Raw genomic sequence first — 14,802 nt, forward strand, 5'->3', positions numbered from 1 at the left:
ACATTGTTTCTGCAAAGATTTCACAAGCAATAGGTACAGAGCATAAAAATGATTATACAAAATAAGTTGAGGAGCAGAATGACAACCCCAGTTTATCTAATAATCCTAAACTAGGAGCCTAAACCTGAAGGTAACTGAGCAAATAGATCAGAGAACTATAGGTTGTTAGATATAATTCGTTGTCCCCGATGTGCTTGTTCTCTGATATTATGCAATTGGGTTTCCACTTCTCCAGAGCAATTTAAGCATGCAACAGATGGTATTCACTATTACATAATACCTCCTTGCTCAGTAAGTAGATGATTGGGGGCTATGTGATTATCTGCAATTACTTTAGCTAATGAATCAAATGATCATTGCTAAGCTGTTATTGCTTTGGTTGTAAAGTCCACTAGCTCTTCTAATGTTAGGGAGAAATTTTTGATCATGCATTCATTAGCATTTACTCTGATTCATCAGCTATCTGAACATTCATGTGCTTTTGGGAAATGTTCTCCACCTCTAGAGAAATGAAACCAAGTTGAGTATAGAGGACTCTCGCTAAGGTCTGGTCATCAATGGATTTATTAGATGGAATTTCCTTGTTGACCCTTTCAAGCTATGTTTGGTTGGAAGAGCTGGGATGCCATTCTGTGAAAAGCTATTCCTTCCTAAAATGTTCTTTTCTAAAAAGTCACAAAAGATATAAACCTGCTTGTATTTTCCTTTTAGTGCAGGGGAACAGATCATACTTAGGTAAGGAAAAGACTGGGGCAGGGGGTGGGAGGAGAGGTGAATAAGCGCCATATCATTGACAAAAGGGGAGGTGTTTAGTTGAGCTGTGTGTTTATAATGGGAAAGATTGAAACAAGGTTTCAACCAGGCCATAACAACCTAACCCAATAGGTAACATCCATTGGCAGTGGGTATAATAGGCAGTGACATTAGGGACTAAAGATGAATTAGTTGCAGGTAAGACCTGTAGGGTCTCCTACATCATGAACAGATTTCTGAAGTTTCTGGTGACTGACCAACAGTCAGAGAGATTTCCCAGTTTTGCAATAGACTGAGAAATGTGGGTAAGAGCACTGTTTCTCTAGAGAAAGAGAAAAAAAACAAGGTAAGAATCAGCAACAAGAAAAAGATATGCAGGCCTGGCACAGTTACGTTGGGAAAGCTGTTTGTTTCAGCCATCATCTGGTTCAGTTCCTGGAAATCTTTACTTTCAGATCTCCAGGTCACCAGTGCAGGTCCAGTCTGGATTTAGCCCCCATTTCTAAGTGTGATACATGAATCCAAGAGTTCACTCCCTGGAGTTTGGCAGCACAAGGATTGGTTAACAGTACGTGCAAGGAGTCTTTCCAAGAGTTGAAAGTCTTTTTGGTGATGTCTTTTCCAATAGACGAAGTATCAGTTTGCAAGGTGTGATGTTTGAGGTTTTTGTCTCCTGGGATCACATTGTGAAAAGACTGTTCTACTAAAGCATGGATATTTTCAATATAAACAATTAGGTCTCTATGGTATTGAAGTATATGTCCTCTTTTATTAGCTGTGGATCAAAAGAAGCAGGGGCTAGGCACATTGAGTATTCTATTATAAAAAGAAAAGCCTTATTGAACTCATGCAAATATATACCTTGAAGAATAAAAATATTTAATAAGAGTTTCAGAATTCAAGGGGGCTCAGGTAGGGAGAAAAAGATAAATGCTTCAACCTTTATTGTAAAAATACATTTTACCAAATTGCTGTAAGTTATAAATAGTTTAAAAGAGAGGAGAAAAAGTGGTATTTTAAATCTGAAAAACAAAACATTAAACAATTAATTTTCCATTAGAGCTTTAGAAATTCTTACCCAGTTCAGTGTTATGATCTTAAATTTATCAAAACCAAGAGTCCTTATAGAATACTTACAAAGTCTTTCTCATGAATTTCTTCTAAGGTGAAGCACTGGAAATAATAACTGTCTATAAATGGTACAAGACATAAAAATAGCAATAGTTAGAGATCTGATGAGAATTTATTATGATGTCATTGATAAGGAAGTTTGGTTATTTCTGTGGCATACAACATTTCAAGATAATAAATATAATTATGACTGATAACATTATACCAGCACATATCAGACTTTTAGAAATTTTATATAATTTCTAGGATATTTTTGTTACTAACATGTAACCATACAAATATAATCTGAGAAGATTTAGCATCACTTGTTTGACAATACTTCCCATGTAACTTAACATACCAAATAAGCCTAATTATTTCAACGTCTCTCTTTTTATAATGAGAGAGAACAAATCTGTGATGTTCCAGGGACACTCTGGAATATATCATATTTTAAAGTTATTTCTGAGGCAGAAAGCTTTCATGTAGAATTTGATTTGGGGAAGCCTGTCAAAAATATCAAAGGTTTGAACGCAGATAAATATGATACAATATTCAGTTACCCATTCAAAGTGACAAAAAGATGTTAAAGGCAAATATAGAAGGTTATATAGTTCTGAGCAAAATTTAGCTCTTTTAATATCTAGGAGATATTAAAGATCTGATGATAAAGATAATATGAAGTATAAGAATTATTTTGATAAAAACACAAAATCTTTTTTTTAAAAGTAGATTACTTTAAAAGTTAAGGAAAATCTTTCATAGCAACTTATCAAAAGCAGACCAATATTCCAAGAAAACTTTACCCTTTTAACAGATAAAAGAAAATTTTTAGTTTTATATGGGTACATTATTGGTATTAAAGTTGAATTTTAAAATCCCATAATAACAATTTACTTTTTAATCAACTTGCCATATATAAAATTTCTTTCTCTAGACTCCTTTTCCATAAACCCTCTACAACTTTTATATCCACTTAGTTTTTGTCCTATATTTTTTCATTTTATTCTGGAACAATCATTTTATTTTAGAACAAAATTATTTTCTTTTTTTCTCCCTTACCCCCCCAAAATGTATTTCCATTCCCCACACCTTCTTTTACTGAAAACATATATCCTTTTTAAAATACATTTCTTCCACCCTTACTATTTCTAGTAGTCTTGTAAAAAAATGAATAAAACTTTTTTTGCTGACAATTTCAACTTTTTGTTCAAATGTCATTTTCTCAATTTCAAAAACTTACAAAGCTTACCTAGAAAAAGAAATGATGTGAAGCAGTTGATTCAGAATAATTACACATTTATTCTTAAAGGATAGCATCATTGTTTATGCATTGCATTCTAAATATAAATTCCTTCCATACAATATATTTAAAATTAACCATATACTTTCTGGAAATTACAGTATAAGATGCATTCTTTTATATCGGCTCATCCTGACCTTGGTCTTGTTAGATTTGGAATTTAAAACATGTAGGGCGACAGGGTCCCCAAGTTATTGCCGAAAAGGTTTGCTTTAAGTTGAGTAGAAAGAATAAGGATTTGAAAAATGGGACAGCTTATAAATTGATGGCAGAGCTATAAATATCTGGGAAGCCACCACCAGAATTCCCAGCCTTGCAAGCAGTTATAAGAAATGGGGGAAATTCTTTTAAAACAAAAATTGCTGCCTGACTGCAAATCTGAAAAGACAAGGCAATAAAATATAAGCCTATCAAGGAATGATTACAGGCTGGCCTCGAGGAATTATCACTGTATGTGTACATGACAGAAAGGGTGGTGGTTCTTGTATTGGCCTTTTCAGGTGGCCACACAGACACTTTCTGTTGTTCAGTTTATTGTGATATAAGAGCAGTGGGTTTTAAATATGTTGGGTCATTCAACAGTAACAAATACAGTATAAATCATGGCCCAGCACATACCTACATATATAAAACACATAAGTAACCAAAATAAAAATGTAATAAACTGACATGTATTTCCTAATTTCAGTATACAACATGCATGCATTCTATTTTGTACTTTGTGAAATTATTTATATATAAATAATAAATCTGTAATAAATCCATCTAGAAACTATAGATATAATTGAAAGATATATGTTATTCATCTATATCAATATAGATAATGTGTATATTTTCTATTTAAATTAATGTTAATCATAATTCACCAATGATCTATGACCAGAGTTTAAAAAACAAGAAGTTATTCTAAATCCTTCCACAGTTGGAGAAAGCTCTCATGGGAGTTCCATTGTTTCTTACCTTCTAAAGGGATGCCTGCTGCTTTGCCTACTTTCCCTTAGTATTGATACACAGTTTGTGCAGAGTTCATTTATGTTTATTTCTTAAGTGTTCTGACATTTTCTCTTTGGTTCCCTTTGCATTTTCAGTTCTTCTTCCAACTTTTTAAGCTATTTGTAATGTGTGCTTTGAACACTAGGAAAAAAGCGATTTTAAACTACCGTTATTAGTATCCTGTAGTAGGTTAGCAAATTCACAAATGCAGTTGACCCTTGAACAACACAGGTTTGAACTGTACAGGTCCACTTATACAAGGATTTTTTTTTCAATAAATACAGTAAAACACTGCAAATGTATTTTCTCTTCCCTATGATTTTCTTAACATTTCTCTAACTTATGTTATTGTAAGTATACAGTTTATCATACATATAACATACAAAATGTTTGTTCATTGTTTATGTTATCAGGCCTCTGGTTCATAATAGGCTATTTGTAGCTAAATTTTGGAGGAGTCAAATGTTATACATGAATTTTCAACTGTGCAGGGGGACAGCACCCCCAGCCCCCCACATTGTTCAAGGGTCAAGTATATGTTTCTGTTTTTAGAAGTATACTCTTCTTCATAAGAAAAGTAAACTTTTCTCAGTGTGGCATAAAACATGTTTATTAATAGGCTCAAATATATTTTGTCTTTCTGTAAAAATGAAAAAGCCAAAAGTAGGGGCTCCTGGGTGGCTCAGTGGGGCACCTGGGTGGCTCAGTCTTTAAGCATCTGCCTTCAGCTCAGGGTGCGATCCTGGCGTTCTGAGATTGAGCCTGGTATCAACCTCCTCGGCTGGGAGCCTGCTTCTTCCTCTTCCAGTCCCCTGGTTGTGTTCCCTTGCTCGCTGGCTATCTCTCTCTCTGTCAAATAAATAAATAAAATCTTCAAAAAAAAAAAAAAAAGCCAAAAATAGATAGACTTATGTTTAGCATTTTATTTTTATCTTATTTGGAAATGATTTATACATTCGATGAATATCCATGATGTAGCTTAATGTATATAAGCTTTGATTTTATTTATATAATTTAAATTACTTAGTATTTAATGACTATACTTGAATTAGACATCAAATAGTTAACTATCATATTATTTTTTTGTTGACAAGTTTTGAAGGCACATCTGCTTTTATTAAACCAGTAAGCTTAAATCAGCTTTAAATTATTAAATTAGCTTTTATTTATTAAAGATTATCCCAGATCATATAAACTTGAAAAACTTTTGGGTTAGTTTCTAAATTTCTGAGAGTATACTTGACTTATATAAATATTTAATTTTCTCTAAGCCAATTAGGGCTCTTGACGAATTAATTTTGGAAAAACCATCTGCAGGTAGAGAAATAACATATACCTATAACATACACATACACACACACACGCACACACGTGCGCACAACATATTAATAGGCACAAACAGAGATCTTCTACCTATTGTTTTAGGAATTTTGGCCACGCCTCCAGTACAAAATTCAGAAGAATAGTTGGATCCAAATCCAAATTGTGTTTCTGGCCAATTGGGTTTCTTGTTTACTTGCACAAATGGCCACAATCTTTCACTACTTTGTTTGCTTAAGGATCTTCTTAGAACTGTTTTTGAAGTCATTTTATCTTTGAGAAGCTTCTGCATATCTGTCAAAGAATGCATTCCATTGTCCTTTTTAAAGTTGCCCCTTAAGGTGGACTTATCTAAAACAAAGGATCCTCCTAATGGCCATTAAAATTCCCAGTTATCCAAAAATCCATCCAGTTTCTCAGAAATGCACAAGTTCCTGGTCCAAGGACCAGGTAGAACCTATCCTGCCTTTTGTTTCCCTGAAATGTTTTACCATGGGGTGCCTTGTTTTCCAATAGTTGTTCCAAAACATGTCTCCCCCTCTTTGAATAGGAGGGGTGACTCAACAGGAAGCGCTGAATCACTATATTGTACAACTGAAACTAATATCACACTGTATGTTGTTGTGAAAAAGTGAGAATCAGACTGACGAGAGACCAAGTGACACTCAGAGAAGTAGGAGAACTTGGATTTATTTTATGGCGGTGGATTCAGACAAGCTCCTGCTCAAAATTCTGGGTCCCCGGGGCAGTGGGGTTATAGGGCTTTTATAGGGGACTGCAGATAGTCAGGTTCCAAAGGTTATGCTGACTGCTGGTAGGTGGGTTTAAACTGGGGGGAGGGGGGCAGGCGCTACTTTAGGCGGGAAGAGTAGTGCAGTGAGCCTGTGGCGGGAAACCTGTTTACAGAAGCAGAAAGGGCTGGTTACCTCTTGCTCCCAGTAGGGCTTCTGGTTATCTCTAGCTTATTGTTTGTAATTTTCCATCTTCTGGGGCCTTCTGGCCTGGGTCTGCTCTGGGTAATTTTCCTCTTCATGTTAACTAACTGGACTTTAAATAAAAATTTAAAAAACAAAACCAAAAAACAGATCTTGAATAGAGCTAAAGAGCTCAACCAAAAGTAGAAAGATTGAATCCCAGAAAACCTACCAAACTAAAAGGAAAAAGATGACTCTGAGAAGCAGACTGCAAGGGGTTCAAGTCAGTACCGCACACAGTTTGGGAGTCATTAGTTCCTTTACGGTTCGTTTTCTTCAGACGCCACTTTGGAGCACCATATGAAGTTGACCTCAAAATAAAATAGCCAGTTATTTCACCAGCGAAATCAGCTTACTTAGGAATAGCAGAGGACTTGGAATTTGGGTCAAGGAAGCTCTGGTGAACCATTGGCAAATCCAACAGACAAAGGGAAGGTGAGCTTTTATTAGGTTTTAGGAGGAAATTGGGGAGGGTTGTTTTAAACAGTTCATTGGGGAAGAACAAGAATTTTAGGTTGTGGTAATTTCTTGTTGGCTGCAAGCCATGGTTAGTGCATAGTTGCTAGGGACAGGGAGAGATCTTCCTTCTTCTTCTTAAAAAGAGTGCACGAAATTCCCATGTGAAAAATGTCCTCCCTTGTGAACAATTCCCAGGTTCTTCTTCCTGCTGCAAGGAGTGGCTTGTGCACAAAAGCTCTCCTTCAGGGCTTCCTGACTCCATTCTACATATTTTCCTTATTTTCACAAAACAGTGGCCTGTATGAATGATAAAGTTCATATTTATATTAGCAATTTGACCTTAACTATGTAGTCATAATATGTCTCTTGATTCTAAACCCAATAAGTTTTCAGAATCATGAACCAGAGGCAGATTCCAAATGAAACCCCAGACCTCACCATGTACCTTACCATGTAGGAGTATCTGTGTAAAAGGTACAGCATGAGGGGATCCATCTGATGAGAGAATAGTTGGCTCTGTCTGGACAGCTGGCTCCCAAAAACAGCAAAGAATCAGCCCATGCCAATTTCTATTCCCAAAGGTACTTACCTTCAGAATTCACCAGAACTGATGAAGTGAGCAAGCACAGGGACAAGACAGAATTATAACTGATTGAGGTTCCTTGACCCAGAAACAGAGGTGGAATGATATTTATTTTTAAGGGAGATGACTAGTTGAAAGGAAAGGCCTGTAACAAGTACTGGTTAAACATATCCTGAGTTCCTACAAGATCTAATTCAGCAACTTGTTGATTCACCTAAAGACTAACTTATGACAAGATATTACCACTATCTTTGATGTTACTCTCCTAATATTATTTTTTATATTTTAGTAAAGAATTGGTACAACCTAAAGACTCTTCAAGTTTTAAAGGAGTTCAGTCCTAAGGATGAAATTATTATAATCTTGGAAATGATACTCAACTCCCATCTAAAGGGAAAAAAATGGAGACATTAACAATATATGTTAGAAAGTTAATTCAAGGGTGCTTGGGTGGCTCAGTCAGTTAAGGCCAAACATATATCTGAAAACAAAAATTCAGATAATGTTAGTTATAGTTAATGTCAAATGAAATAAAATAATTGGAAAGAATTTAGAAGAAAACAGAAAATATCCTCTAGGCCAAGATGGTCTACTAAGGCTTCCTGGAAGAAGCAGGACTTAAGCTCAGTCCTGAAGGATTATTATGATTAAGACACATGGAGAGGAGAAGAGAGAATCCAAATAAGAAAGACTGACAATAATAATAAAAGTACAGAAATATTTATCTCTTTTGTGTAAATAGTAGATTGGCTTGATTAGAAGAGGAAGAAGAGAATGTGTAAGAACAAGGTATTCTATCCTTCCCTCCTTCCCTCCTTCCTTCCCTCTCTCCTTCCTCCCCTCTCTCCTTCCTTCCTCCCTCCCTTCCTTCCTTCCTTCCTTCCTTCCTTCCTTCCTTCCTTCCTTCCTTCATTCCACCCGCCCAACCACCCACACACCCAGCAACCAAATGGCCAGGTAGCTAGCTGAGGGGCAGAGCTAGATTTGAACTAAGGTTACTGTGAATTCAAACTTGTAAGAGTATAATAAATTTCCAATATGTATTTGTAAAAGTTTAGTTGGAGATATAGAGATGGGATGAGTTTCTTTATAATTCTTCTCTGAAGATTAACTTGTTAGGTTAATAAGCGTAGTCAAGGAAACAATGCTGAAGAAAGAAAAAAAGAGAGATAAACACACACACATGTTGGTATATGTGTCTGTGTGTGCACAAAAGAAGAAAACATCATCCAGACATTGAGTTAACAGCATCCCTGTCAAAAGAACTGGTGAGGTAACCCCTTGAGTACTGTCCTTCCTCATTGGTTTGCACAAGGTTTCTTCTCTTTCACTGGTCCTTTAAACTGCTGCTCACCATAGAAAGAGGCCAATGGTGGGAAGAAAGAGAGTAAATGAATGCTTGGACAGTCTTCACCATAACATGAAGAGCTCCCAGGACACTTCTTTCTGGGAGCAGATGGGATAGAGTAGATAGAAGAGGTACATGTGTTCAAATTTCTTAGAGTATCTTTTGGTTTTAGAAAGCCCTTTAGAAGGTCGTGTAAGTACTCTGAGGCCAAGTATGGACATCTGTTAAATTACATCAAGGCTGAGTAAGAGTAAAATTAGAGTATCTGTAAGTACCCAAAAGGTGGTATTTAAAAGTTAACTAAATTTGTGTACACACACACACACACACACACACACACACACACACGAGTCTCATCTTTGTATATAAAAGAAAACCAATGATATGTTCTTGTTTTGCTGAATCTATGTGATAATTGAGATGCACATATGAATAGATCGTGGGAAGAAAAAAAGGGCAAATGAGTACAGGTTTACTCATACATCATAGATTAAAATTAGAACAAAAATGCACGTATTTGATTATGATTTAAACCATTAATGTGACTTAATAGCACAGAGAATAGTACATTGGCTCTCTTTTAGATTTCTAAAATGTTCTACTTCTGCTCTGATGGGTTGAAATCCTCCTACTCCCTCAAAAACAATTATAATACATTAAGTGATCATTTTATGGGAGACCAGGGTAAAGTTGAAAAAAAAAAATCAAGTCTTCCCATTCCTTTACTACTCCCAAAATAAAAGGAGATGGAGATAGGTTCTGCTTGTGTTTAAAAAAAAGAAAAAAAAATCCTTGCGGTAACCTATGTGCCCAGTCAGCGTCATTCTCCTCTTCCAAATAGTAAAACAATAATTAGAATCGTCATATGTATCTCTAATTTATGTTTTGTATAAATCAGTTTTAGCAGTATATGGGATGACCAGCCTTTGTGATGTTATCAAGTTATATGATATTTTGAGATTAACATGGCTCTTGTGGAAAAAATAAGTGATTTCACAATTGCTGAATAACAGTATGAATATGATCAAAGAAAGCAAATGCAATTCATCTCACCATTGGTGACTTTATGAGGTGCAATCAATAGTTAAACAGATTCATGTTGATACAAAGGTGTTTTACCAGCACTCAGCAATGCTAGCAATCTAATTTACCGCAAGATTTGATAAAAGGGAGGCTTTATTCACCAAAATGTTTTTAAAGGCTATTTGTTCTTTGACTTCTTTTATGGTTTAGCAAATTGGAGCCTTTATGGGGTGTTTTTGTTTTTGTTTTTTGTTTGTTTCTTTTCTGTAAGAGTTAACTACATTCATTTACCATGAGTTAGTATCCATTGATAAAATAATTAGGTGATGATGTCAAGTCATGAGATCCAGCCCAAGAGTCTGCTCGAGATTCTCTCTCTCCCTCTCTCTCTGCTCCTCCCCGCACTGTGCATGCTCTCTCTCTTTAAAATACACGAGTCTTAAAAAGAAATACAATCTCCTTCACAATATGGATATGCAAATAAATGTCCAAATGTGTGTCCAAATTAAGAGCAGTTCCAGATTTTTATGGTGGTTAAAACCTCAAATACACTTGGGTCAAATTCCTAATAGTGCATGTAATTGTTTTGTGATCATCAGTGAAGTAGTTAACTAATTTTCCTGCTCCTCATTTAAAATGGAAATTATAATAGTACAGTTGTCCTAGGACTGCAGTGAGGATTAAAGAAGATACAACACAATGCACATATGGGCTATTATTTATTATTATTATTAATTCAGGTCTTTCATAATAGAGTAAAATAATTACTGTTTCTACTTTCACATCCCCAAAAATATTCTCAAATCTCTGCTTTCTCCCTATTTCTCTTTGCATTTCATGAAAACTGTTTAGTCTAGGTCAATAATGATTTCCCATTTACTGAATAAATATTTTTCAGACCTTCTCCTCAACTCATTGCAACTTTTGGCACTGTTCACCGCTGCTTATGTCTTGCAACTCTTTCCTATTTTGCCACCTCAGCATATTCGAGAACACAGAAGAATCTCAAAGTGTGAGCTTCCTCTTTTAACTGCCTGCCAGCTAGTAAGGAACTCTGTTGTTTTAAGTATTATGTCCTATGCTCTATGCCCTATATGCCATGTTTCACCTATGCCCTTCTCTTCAGACTATGTGGGTTGATTTTCCAGTATGGGTTTTTCAAAAGTAACAGTAGCAAATCCATATACTTGCTACTTAAAACAGATTAAGATGAGTTTACTTGTGGAAACCAAAAGACATTATTTGAATGCTACCTATGCTTATAGCAAAAGACTTATACTTGTAGGTTCTAGCTGTAGCTTGATAGACTATCTACGCTCCCTTAGCACATTATCATATGTCATTGGGGTATGGATACTGTGGATGTATACTTTGGCCTCAAGAAATAAGCTAGAAAAAAAAATCATGGCTGGGGATCTGTAGATGAGTTAAGGATATTTAATACGGTCCCTGGTGACTTCCTTATTGGAAGTCAGATATAATTGCCTCTCCAATCAGGAATAGGTGATTAAATGACAAAAATTAGAATATGAAGTGGCAAGAAAAGTCTGGATACTATTGTTGCTATTTTAACACAAATAGGTAAGAGACATACCAGAAAAAGATTTATTTCAATGGCAGAAAGTGCCTAGGACAGTGGTTCTCAAATTGTAATGCACAGAAGAATCAATCTGGGATGTTTGTTAAAAATACAGAGCCTTAATCTCTATGTATTTTGGGTAGTGGTTAGAGGGCATCCTATATGTGTTCTCAAAGAAATCTTCCCCTGCAGACTGCTTTTGCTCCTGCCAAGAGTGCAAGGCATCTCACCTATCCACTGGGAGTCCATTCGAATGCTCTGGGCATTATGGGCTACAGCTGTACCCTGCCATTACTCCTTTCAGAAATTGCCACTCAGCCAGAGTGCTCTTTCCCAAGTAACAAATAAAACCCAAGTACCAAAACCCCTGAGATTTTAAAATACTATTTCCCTCCCTGTGGTTCTCTCTGCCGATGGGGCCTAGTGTCACAATGCTCTGCACAGAAATGGAGAGGAAATGTACTATTGCCCTATCAATTGTTAGCCTCTTGACAGCACCCTATACTAGCAGGAAATGTAACTGTTTTATTCCTTCTTCTTCTCCATTCATATTACAAAGCAAATACATGTCTTAGAGATTGGGGGCTGCATATATCTAGCACTATTTGAGGCCCATTGCAGAACACCACATAGAAATGTTTGCCTGAATTTTTACAAAGATATTTTTGCTGAAATCTGTGCCTCCTTTCTCACTCATTCTGGTCCATTGTTCCCTCAAGTAGGATTGTCTTTCTCTAAAGCAAATCTCATTATATTACTCCTTGGCTTAAGATCCCTCAATGAGGCCAGTGCTTTCAGGATAACATCTAATTCAGCATAACTATTATTCTGTTAATCTTTCAGCCTTAGTTCTCACTTCTTGCCCATCTTTTGGACCTTATCTCTCGGAGTCTCTGTAGTAATTGGCATAAACACCACATATTTTCCATTTACTGGTTACAAACTTTTGAACCCAATAATGCTGTAAAATGATTTTAGTCAGGGATCATTCTAGATTCTTTTGCGTTTCCATGTCCCCTAGCATAGGACTTTCAACATAGTTCCTAAGGTAAATCAGAAAGACAGGAAGGAAGAAAAACAGGAAGGAAGCAAAGGAGGAAGAAAAGAAGGCATGCAGGCATACATTTGTCTAGAGACTAATACCTAAATATAATGGTTTAACCAAAGTATATTAATATTTTGTTTTTCTAATGTGTTTCCACTATAGAAATAAAACTAACAAGAGAGCTTATTACTATAAGCTATTTTTTTTTTTTTTTTTTTATAATTGCCCAGTGCTACTGTTCTCACTACTTTCCTCTCAGGTGCACCACTAATGTGGTCATCAATTCATGCTGCTAGTTATTAAATGGGATTCAATAGAATGCTTTCATTCATATTGGTGGGCAGGGAAGGAGGTCAAACAGATTAAAAAAAAAAAAAAAACGGAAGGGAGAGAGGGACGGAGGGAGGGGAGGAAGGAGAGGAAGGAAGGAAGATAGGAAGATAAATTCCCAGACTGAGGGTGATAAAAAGAAGAGAAAATCCTAAGTTAGGGACTTTTTTTTTTTTTTTCTAATTGGTCTCCTTCACAGTTGTTTTGCTGTTCTGAAATAAATCTTGAAACACATCAGAAACTTCAGCCAAGCCAGGAAGCAACAACCCACTTCTTTTGAGTCCTCAGTGATCTAATGAATATCAATTGTAGATAATGCATTTAATTTTTTAAATGCTTTCCACCGTGTAGTGCTGGACATCTGATCATTAAAGAAGTAAAGAAAGAAGTTGAGCATGACTGTTGCTAATCCATGCATGGTCTTTCAGTCAAGGCCAACATTTTACACTCTGCTCTCTGCAGGTGGGGCTACCGTTCAGATTTTTTGACAGATTTCTTTAGGTCCTAAGAATGGGGAGCTTTAGTGGGAAAGTGGGTAACAAGAGTCTAGCTCCCCGCTTTCTACTTTCCCTGTGTCCTTATCCCAATGCCAGCAGTTGGTCCCGGGCTCCAGCTTCTTTTACCGCTCCTAGAATCAAGTCCATCAGACCTTCCCACAGCATGCCTCAGCCACTGGCTAATGCTCTCATTTTTGGTTTGAGGTCACCTCACCTGACCTTCCCAAATTTCTGGAACCCAATCCTATTCATTTTGTTTTCCTAACTGGAGTATTAAATGCTCTCTACCCGAAAGTTACTTCCTTGAGTACCCCAAAATTCACTTTTTGTTCCTTTACCACCACTCCCCCCACAAATAACAGCTTACTAATATCCTAGATTGAATCTACCCTCCTGAGTATACTCTCATACAATCAGGACTCTGGATTCTGTTTTCAGTCTTCTATTAATTCAAAGGTTATAATAATTCTACACTGAAGTGACATCAAATGGATACGCACATGTCTGGACTACATTAAAGGTATCCTTTTATTTTCATCTTTCTCATCTCTGCTCAGTCTCATATCTTCCTATGCCATAATACAAACCTTAAAATAAAATTATTTCTGTGTTCTGTACGTCCGACATGTCTGCAAACCTGTTCTCATCTAGATGTCTTTTTTTGTGTTGTTCTCCAATATTCCCCTTCCACCGATTCAAGACACCTTTCTCAAGGTCCTAACCCTGCCCCTCTAACAGTGAGTGGTAGCCCCTACTACCATAGCTTATAATATGCAATTTCTGTTGTAAGCTATTATAAATCTACCTTACCTTAAAATAGTGTTGATGGTAGTAGTGGTGGTGATGCTGATAATTTCCTGTTTGTCAATCTTGTTTTCTGAAGTTAAGATTTATGTGAGGACAGGGTGCCTATGTGGCTCAGTTGGTTAAGCAACAGACTTGATTTCGACTCAGGTCATGATCTCAGGTTTGTGGGATTGAGCCCCTCATAGGGCTCCACGCTGGGTCTGGAGCCTGCTTAAGATTCCCCCCCCACAAAAAAAACTTAAGAGTTTTGTGAGGACAGAAACCATATCCTCAATGTTTCCCCATTGCCCCCATTATGTAGACAGTTGCACAGAGATGCTCTTTAATTACATGCAGATTGTCTAATTTCTTCTCTCAGCAAGTACCCATCATTTGTCCTCTTTTTCCATATAGGTGGTTCTGAATGTTTTATTTCCAGTATTTCAATGTTTGTCTTCCAAAATGGGTAGAAAGATGTTGTTCTTCATAATGATAAAGTGTTTTAGACCTAGCCCATGTAAAACTTTTCTGGCAGGTTTATGGCTCCTTTAATTCTTTGAAGTCCCATATTGAAATCTCAGACTTGACCTGAACTTAGGTAACTGAAATTCCTGTACCTCTCTTAGCATCTGGCATGCCAACACTTCCATGACTAGAGTATCCTAGTCGGATTTTTGCTCTCTCAATTAGAGAAGAGGC

At 36.4% G+C, this 14,802-nt stretch overlaps 1 long non-coding RNA gene across 1 annotated transcript in view; it reads right to left on the reverse strand.

Moving 5' to 3' along the window:
- Positions 1-2,658: 2,658 nt before the first annotated feature.
- LOC148107523 (uncharacterized) overlaps positions 2,659-14,802 on the reverse strand; it is a 227,380-nt gene continuing 215,236 nt past the window's right edge. Inside the window, exons 2-3 of the long non-coding RNA XR_015722284.1 lie at positions 6,626-7,209; positions 2,659-5,008 (exon numbers count right to left, since the gene is read on the reverse strand). This is a non-coding gene — a long non-coding RNA (uncharacterized LOC148107523). The remainder of the gene's footprint in view (positions 5,009-6,625; positions 7,210-14,802) is intronic.

Source organism: Ursus americanus, chromosome 29 (assembly GCF_024610735.1).
Source record: "Ursus americanus isolate L20-20 chromosome 29, mUrsAme1.1.p, whole genome shotgun sequence".
In the NCBI taxonomy this organism is placed as follows: Eukaryota; Metazoa; Chordata; class Mammalia; order Carnivora; family Ursidae; genus Ursus; species Ursus americanus.